Here is an 8303-nt window from a genome sequence, read left to right on the forward strand (position 1 = left end):
CCTGCCGTTTTACCGGCTGTAACTTTTAATGGCGGTACTGCGATTAATGTTGTTAATTATAATAAATGAATGTGGACCTACAGACACTCTTAGGTCTCAACTTATGAAACTGGAGAGGAATAAACTCCTTCCAACTTATTAAGAGAGCCACACACGTATTATCTATCTGGCAGGTCTGCCTTCGTACTCTTCCGCACTGTACCTTACAGTTTAACTATTGCGTATCTTATTTTTTCCACATAATGTGATCGTACTAATGAAATTATTGAAGGTCATGCTAACGCTGTTTAAATCGGGAGCATTATTAAATTAATAATTAATGAAATAGATCATACATATGTATATTTCTTCTTCAAAATCACACAATAACAAAACTATGGCGGTCATTTGACAAATATTGTTAATGTCGAAGAAATAATAAATTTAAACAAAACAGACTATAACATTGTAATTATTCAACCGCTATTTTAGACAGCTGCACATTATACTATAGCAATGAGTAGAACGGCAGGTGCGACCGGCGGCACCGGGTTCAGGCAGTCTAGTCAGACAAACGTGCGCGTGTGTATCTTACTTTAAGCTTATGTAGCAATGTTGAAAGATTTTCGCAACATTCTAGTGAAGGTATTCCAGGGGCAACTGACATAATAAATCACCGCTAATTGGTCTTGTCTTGTCTTTGAACAGCCAGATATATAATCCTTACGGATTTTATTGTTACTGTAGAAATCCATCCTAGCAACCCATCGAACAGCGTCGCAGGTCAAAGCTGTATTCCCCTAATATTATGAGCAGCAGTGGGACATTATTTTTATGGTTATGATTAAATTAATTGCTTACGGTGATTAGGACTTCAGGGGGGATTGCCATGCGGGTTATTTAAAAATCCGGCTAAGTAGTAGTTGGGTAGTTACCACGTACAAGACAGATCGAACGATATTACTTGGCCAACCTAAGGCGGTTCCTAGAAGACGCTTGTATATGTATATATGTCTTCTTTGTTTTAACCGCCAACCTGACATCTTCTAGAATACGTCCGCTTGTATCACTATGTCTTTTTTGCTACACTCTTGATCGTGGTCATCATGAAATGACGTTATTTAGAGAAGACGATGTTCCTCTCACAAGCATACTACTTTTCCCCTACTCATGACCCACAGCAGATTTGACTTGATCGGTCCTTCTCATGGATGACCTTTCTGTTGAGAAGATGCTTGATCCCCAGTTTTTGTAGTATTGAGACTTTACTGCAAAATTCGGACAGTAACATGTAGAATTGTACCATAATACCGTTCTCATTTCCTTGCCCTTATCCCACAGTATGTGCGTTTGGCAAACCGTCTTCCCCTTCCAATCGTTTATGTAAGCCGTAAACTCACTATCCACTGCCTTTACACGCTTATCCTCTGACGCAATTCATTTATGTCTTAGTAGTATATTTATTTATTATTTATTCATTTATTTACCGCCGAGTCAGGTCAGGATCTGATCAGGGCTCACATAAAGCTAGAGGGAAATTGTCAAATTGTACTATAGTATAATTTGTCATGTAGTATAATATAGCCATGTGCAGTCTCGGTTGAACTTTCTCAAATCAAATTAAAACTACCAATAATGCAGGGTACGTTTTAGAGGCAATTGAGGATAGTTATTTTTTTTTTATTTAAATAAATATACTACGACAATGCACACATCGCCATCTATCCCCAAAGGAAGCGTAGCTTGTGTTATGGGTACTAAGATGACTGATGAATATTTTTAGGAATAACACATAAAAAACATATAATATACATATAAACACCCAGACACTGAAAAACATTCATGTTCATCACACAAACATTTTCCAGTTGTGGAAATCGAACCCACGGCCTTGGACTCAGAAAGCAGGGTCTCTGCCCACTGCGCAAATCGGCCGTCAAACACTTTTTACATTAAGTTTACATTATATTATGTTGTTAGACAGAACTGAATAACTACTTCAGAGCGACACTTACATTACGCGAACTGTATTTTTAGTTCCTCGTAATATGTGTTTTGTATATAATATGTATTTCGTATGTAATATATAATGTTTGCAGTTTGGAATACCAATGATATCGATGAATAACCAACGCATCGTAAAACATCAATGTTTTTTTAGAAGTGGCAATTCTCAGTAAAGTGTACGAATTCCCGATCCGTGAGTTCGTGACTCAACTACGAAATGTATGATTTCTAATTACCCTTATTCAGGTTGATACCTAACATTACCTTTTTACATAGATTTTAACAACGTAGGTAGCACCTTACTATATAAAGGTACAAGATATATTTGTATGTGTATGTACATATATCAATTTTACTTACTGTTAGAAAAGGAAATTGACAAAATGCACATCAAAGCTGGTAAAAGCTAGTTGATTAATGATATCTTGCCAAGCAAGACTATACTATCTCAAAAAATCTCAATCAGATCTTTATTAAACGTAACAAATAATTAGGGTCATTTCGCCTGTTTGCGTCCACTTAGTGGAGTTGTTAGGTTTGAACGTGAAAAAAAAATGTCCGTGCGGTAGTTTTTAATCAAATATGGTTGTAATGTAGTCCCTATATAGTCTTGTCAAGTTTAATGTACAGTTTTGGACAACGCATCTGATGTTTTATTCTACACAGGTACAAATAGCTGAAACAGGCGATTTTCCCATTTTGCGTCCACAAAATCCAGATTGCGTCCGCCTGTGGACCAATTGGCGTCCACCTGTTTAGAAATAATTAGGAAGGGAAATAGGAAATAAAAAGGGAAGCTTGTGATTTTAATCAAAACATTTATTTAATACCTAATTGCTGATATCATAAAAGTTAACATAAATTGCACTTCAGGATATTTTTTTTTCTCCTCTAACTAACTCATGTCGATGGCTTTATACGATTCTATTTTACCATTTCGGTACAAAGCCCTTAAAATTGGCCAAGTGCGAATTTATTGTTATAGCGGCAATAGAAATACATCATCCATGAAAATTTCAACTGTCTTACTATCACGATTAATGAGCTACAGCCTGGTGACAGACGAACAGCGAAGTCTTAGTACTGGGTTCCTGTTTTTACCCTTTGGGTAAGGAACCCTAAAAATGGAACAAAATTCAAATATTGGCAAATATATAAAATAATTTTCGTATAATAATTGTATATTTTTAAGTTATAAAGAGTATATTTAAATAAAATTATATAAATTTTACTCTATTATTTTCGTGTGATAAAAAGATGGACGCAAAATGTTATAGGGTTTCTTATGTAGAAAAACTGTGCGTCCAAGTCTGATTTTTGACATTCATTATCTTTTTTTATATTTCTAATAATATGGACGCAAATCGGCCATCATATTATGCATGTTAATGTTGTTAAAATTGATAGGAAGTTTATATTGTTTTTCCCATGTTATCGTATTTAATTAAACTGAGAAATAGTTAGAGTAATCTGCGTCCACAGCGGACGCAAAGTGTTTTTTTTATAAATTTTATGTACTAGTTCGCGTCCACCTTATATAAAACTGTCAGTAGAAAAATATAAGCACAAACATCGTTATTCCTATAGTGTGGTTCACAATTAAGGTATAGGGATAACAAAGTATTCTAAATTTCACATAAACACCTTAAATACTTACCGTGAAAGTACAGCTGCTCACTATTTTTTTTACAACACATTCGCGCGTCAGCACTTGTTGGTTGCACACGCAAGATTAGTTTATTTTTCATTAAATTTGGGTTGCACGCACAGATCTTTTGTTTGTGTGTGAGTACCTGTCATAGGTCCGAACATCAATAGAAGCGCTCTTGTTTAGATTGGTGTGTCGGTATTGTTATTTTTCACTGTTGTATAACAGTGTACCGTCGTTTGGACGCGAATTGGGCGTCGGACGCGAAAAGGCGAAAAGACCTAGATCTATATTATATTTCGTCATCAAATCAGGAATGAAGGGATCCGTAGACGAACCAGAGTTACAGACAACGAGTCGCGAAACTGAAGTGACACATATCTCGGAAAACCGTTGGACGTTTGGGTCCCAAGGTGCTGGAATGGCGAACTAGTCGACAGATGGATCAAAAGAATCGCAGGGAGCCGCTGCGAAAGACCGTTGTATTTCGGACACCCTAATAAGGATGTTGATTAGCGGACGTCCATTGGTTAACACTTGACATGATGATGAATTTCGAATTTTAAATTTTTATGATGGTTGTCATCGAGTAGGAAACCACTAAAAGTTATCTAAGCGTGAGAGCTATACAATTTGGTTCTAGATAAAGCTGTCTGCCTATCTTTGTCTCGAGACGTAAGGTCATTGAACTAATATAAATAGCTAGGTAGGTACTTAGCAGTCTAATTAGAATACATTTTTGGCATCCCACGGATTTTAACTATGCAGTTTCTTGGTCTGAGCTTTGTTGAACCCGTCAGTCTCGAATGTCGTAGGTAATATGTGAATAGTTATGGTTAAAAACGTAGGTAGGTAGGTATATGACCGGATTCGGTTTCAGACTATTGCAAACTAAACGCGACATGAAATGCAATTTTTAGGTGCCTACCTAGGTATATCGAAAATAACCGAAATAATCGTTAATCCCTTACCAATATTATGAATGCTTGTGTTTGCTTGTTTGTCTTTACTTAACGCCCTCGACTTGATTTTAGGCCAAGAGTCACCTCGAAATACCTATCCACCCATTTACTATTTTACATTTACATTTTTTATTTTGATGTTAGTGCTTTCATGGTCATTATTTACCTAGTAACGTCCTATGGACCGGCCTTTTCGCTCATAGGAGACCGAGAAGCGTTTTAAAACATTGACCCACCACTCTGCTCCAAAGCGTTAACCACTATTACCGCATATTAGTATAGCAACCAGTTCAAGACCCAGGACTGCCAATTTCCTAACTCAGGGCTGGTGGGTAGAATTTCTAAGAGAAAAACCCCTAACAATTTTTGACCTAACTGATCCTTTCGACCACGACCCAAGAATCGATACCAGGGCCGCGTGATTGACAAACAACACTACCAACAACAACAACTAGACCATCATGGTTTGGTATTTTAAAACAGCCAATTCGTCCAAAATTAGGCTGCGTAGGATTTTTTTTTAAATAAAATTTTTGGTTCTCCTATAAAAGTAGCATTAGTTTAAAAGTATGTATATCTATTAAGTAGGTAACTAGGTAGGATAGAAGTGTACCTATCCATTAAGATACGTGGTAGGTATATATAACTATTAATTATTCAGAGAAACAAACATAAAATGCCTTTCTACCTTCGGTAGGTATTACAAAAATCGCAGACGCAATCAAAATTAGGGAAATTTTAACTTTACACATTAAAAAGAAAAACCGCAAAATTTAAATGTTAATTTTATACAGTTAGGTACCAAGATAGGAAGGAGTAACATACGTAATCACCAAGGTAAGTTATGATAGTTACGCGGTATGAGAATATCAACGATAAAGCCCCGGAAGCTATTTTCTTAGAAACAAACCTGACGTGTAAATGTTTGTTTAAAAATAAGCTAAGTTATACCAATTAAATGTTAACTTACACAATAAAAAACCAATAAATCTTTCCGCTGCAGGTTGCATTGAATGAATGATTAAAACAAATCAGAAAATCACAGCCGGCATCGCCCGGGTCTGCGGCAGAGGAAAAAAACAAAAGAAAACGGAAGAACTTACTCGCAAATTCGTAGCACAAATTGGCACTTTCCGTAACAATATCTTATAGTGTACAAATAAATATAGTTAATTCAATTATAAATAGACACACACAATAATAGAATTAAGATTTTAGGCACAGATCGTATCACTTGTTTATTTACGTAGTTTCGAAGTTAGTTCGTTGGTAATGTTTCACGCATGCGCAGTACACTCTAACCGACGGTCAGCGCGCGACTAATTTTCGAACATCGAACGAGACCGACTTTCCGAGAGCCGGCAATCGTGCATTGAATGAGACAGAAAGAGAGCGAATGATGCAGAATGTTTGTAGCGTGTGTGAAATAAAATCCGTCGGTAGGGGTAAATCAATGGTGGTAGTTTTTAATGTGTCTCGGTCTGGGTTAACAAACCTTTTAAGTTTTATTATAATTATTGTTGAACGGTGAATGTTCTAAAGGTAGCATTCAAATTTTATTGAATGCATATAAAGACTACCTATGCTTTGTTAAAGTTTCTTTCATTTTGCATTATTATTTAATTATGTATGAGGATTTCCCTAAAAAAATATAACGCTGTCAACCAAGGCCATCAGACCGGAACCCAGCAATGATGCTTGGCAGAAATAAGCATGACGGTAGCTCTGGTATAAGTTTAATTTTCATTGCACAAGGGTTAGTTTCGGTATACTTACTTACCCACTTCATCCTACTTACGTCATGCTTACGTACCAACGCTGAACACGGGCCTTCCCTGCCTCAGGGGATAAGATTTAGAGCATATACCCTGACGCAGCTTCATTACGAGTTACACATTGTAGTGACAAAAATTGAGAGGTGGATGCAGCCAATTTCCTAGTTTCAAGCTGGTACAGTAAACTTTTTTACAGAAAATTGTAATACAATGTCACGGCCTTGTCCGGATATCAAACCCGTAATCCAAAGTTTAATATACCAAGCACTAGTCCAACAAGGCAGTTCTGTACATAATTAACGAAAAAAAGAATTAAATAAATAAAATCGATCGTTTGCGGCCACTGGTTATAACTTTACAGCCGAAAATCAAATAGTATTCCTATTTTACAGTATCTATCAATTAAATCATTCGATTATAGATTAAAACTATTTAATCAGGTAGCAGCACGGCTAACATGTGCAGGATACAATTATATCCCCCGGGAAAGGATATTAAAGTTATCTTCTCCCCCAGCTTTGTCCCCAGAAGTGGAAATAATATCCAAATAATATATGTGTATTAATAAACGGGGGTAAACTTTTCCTATTCCTTGTTCCAGTGATTGAGCAGGTGGGCACGTTAATTATATCCCTTGTCAGGGGATATAATCGGGGGGATATAATTTTTATCTCCCGCCCGTGCTAGCCCTGCAGGAAGCAGGCATGCAAAGTAAATTCATTAAAAGTTGCATAACTACCAAATGCACGAAGAAGATGTTATGACTGTTTTTTCGAAAGCTTTTAACAATGGTATTGTTAATGATTAGTAATAATTATTGTAGCTTTACCTACCAAGCTTTCCTGCTCAACTAAGCTTTTTAAACAAGGAATTAAAAAGAAACTGACATCCACTACGCTTTATCATACAAAGTTATCGTTAGATACTTGTTCAAGCGCTGCATAGTCAGTACATATATGAAAATTTAATTTATGTCTATATATTGTTGCCCGCGACTTCGTCTGCGTTTGATTTTGTTTTTAAAGTATTCAGTATTGTTAGCCTTAAATGAGTATAGTAGTATATGTATAACATGGGACTGTCAATTAATTATAGACAAATAATTTGCAATAAAATAAAATTGCGACTATAATTAAAGATTTAAGCTATCCTATCTCTTAAGTTGGACCAGACTGCTCACGGTGTGCCAATTTAATTCAAAATCTGTTAAGTAGTTTAGGAGTCTATCGCGGACAAACATCGTGACAGGAGATTTATATATATTAATATAACAAAATTTAAAAAGAAAATGGACTGTAACAATATCAATATTAGAAGCAAATTTATTCAAGGGCAATTGTATATTATTTTATAACAAATTAAATGAAATCTTTGAGATGTCTCTCAATAAGTTCAAAGTTTATATAAAACGTAAGCTTACTGCAAAATCCTATTATGATATGTATTAAGGATTACTCAAACGATAAAAAAGCTTAGGTGTGAATTGCTCTAGCTTCATAGCTAAATAAATTTACTGTGAGATGGCGATAACAAAAAAAATACCCGGCTAAGTTTGTTGTGGGCTCTTCTTAGACCAGGGCGAGTTTGGAACCCTCGAAGTTATCACCATCCCCTTACAATTATGTAAACAAATGTGTATGAACGCTTCATAAGTGCCTGTGGTAGGCCTACATGAATAAAGAAATTTTGAATTTGAATTTGCTATGGGTATTACCTTTATGTACCGAACCAAATTTCTTTTAGGTTGCTTAGGGCTCGACTCTCTGGAGGTCAGACGGACTTGCGACCAACTAAAAATAATGTGCCAAATCTTACGAGGCGTCAATGCTCCAGATCTTCATAACCAACTGTGTTGTATGCGTGCCTCAAAAGACAATAACCTTCGTCTTTCTGTAACACTGTTGCACGAAGCATGGTTACCTATACCGTGTT

General features: G+C 36.0%; 1 protein-coding gene across 1 annotated transcript in view; it reads right to left on the reverse strand.

The window, feature by feature from the left end:
* Nucleotides 1-5911, reverse strand: part of LOC120630903 (MOXD1 homolog 1-like) — a 94773-nt gene extending 88862 nt beyond the window's left edge. Inside the window, exon 1 of the mRNA XM_039900242.1 lies at nt 5700-5911. The gene's annotated coding sequence lies outside the window, so the exon portion shown is untranslated. The remainder of the gene's footprint in view (nt 1-5699) is intronic.
* Between the last annotated feature and the right edge of the window lie 2392 nt (nt 5912-8303).

Source organism: Pararge aegeria, chromosome 17 (genome assembly GCF_905163445.1).
Source record: "Pararge aegeria chromosome 17, ilParAegt1.1, whole genome shotgun sequence".
Lineage (NCBI taxonomy): Eukaryota > Metazoa > Arthropoda > Insecta > Lepidoptera > Nymphalidae > Pararge > Pararge aegeria.